The sequence below is a fragment of the Orycteropus afer genome, unplaced genomic scaffold (assembly GCF_000298275.1).
Source record: "Orycteropus afer afer isolate SDZICR_OR568_19922 unplaced genomic scaffold, OryAfe1.0 scaffold07737, whole genome shotgun sequence".
In the NCBI taxonomy this organism is placed as follows: domain Eukaryota; kingdom Metazoa; phylum Chordata; class Mammalia; order Tubulidentata; family Orycteropodidae; genus Orycteropus; species Orycteropus afer.
This window is the reverse complement of record NW_006929324.1, coordinates 4,514-5,172: the sequence shown is the minus strand read 5'-3', so window position 1 is coordinate 5,172 and position 659 is coordinate 4,514.

Below are 659 nucleotides of genomic sequence, written 5' to 3'. Positions count from 1 at the left end.
ATATCCACAGGTTAGACAAATAACAGAGCAAATAAATTTTTGAAATTATGTATCTACAGTAGACAAAATGAAATACTAAAATGATTCCCAGCAAAGTGGACATGATAAAAAGTATAAAAGATACAAAAAAGTATCTCAAATAAGAACAGATGGATTTAATATTAGACAAATGTTAAAGGTGAATTAGTAAAATAGAACATGAGTTATGATACATATCTAGAATATCAAAGAGATATAAGGGTGGTAAAGCAAAAAAATTTACAAAGTGATGTAGTAGAATGAAAATATATGTGAACTGTAAGTCAGATAGTAAAACATATTGAGAAAAGAGTGAGGGAGTATTTGTTGTTGTTATGTGCTGTCGAGTTGGACCCGACTCGTAGTGACCCCTCCTTGGGTTGCCGAGGCAGTATCACTACAGAAGCAGACTGCCCAACCTTCCTTCCGAGGAGTGGCTGGTGGATTTGAACCATCAGCCTCCTGGTTAGCAGTCATGTGCCTTAGGCACTATACTACCAGAGGTTGTGAGGGAATATTTATGGGGGGAAAAAAAAGAAAAAGGCCAAACATTTTGTGAAATTACCCAAAAAAGTTGTCAAATATTCTATCAGCAAGAAAAGTTTGAAAAAAAAATACAAAGAAATCCACATTAAAGAGGA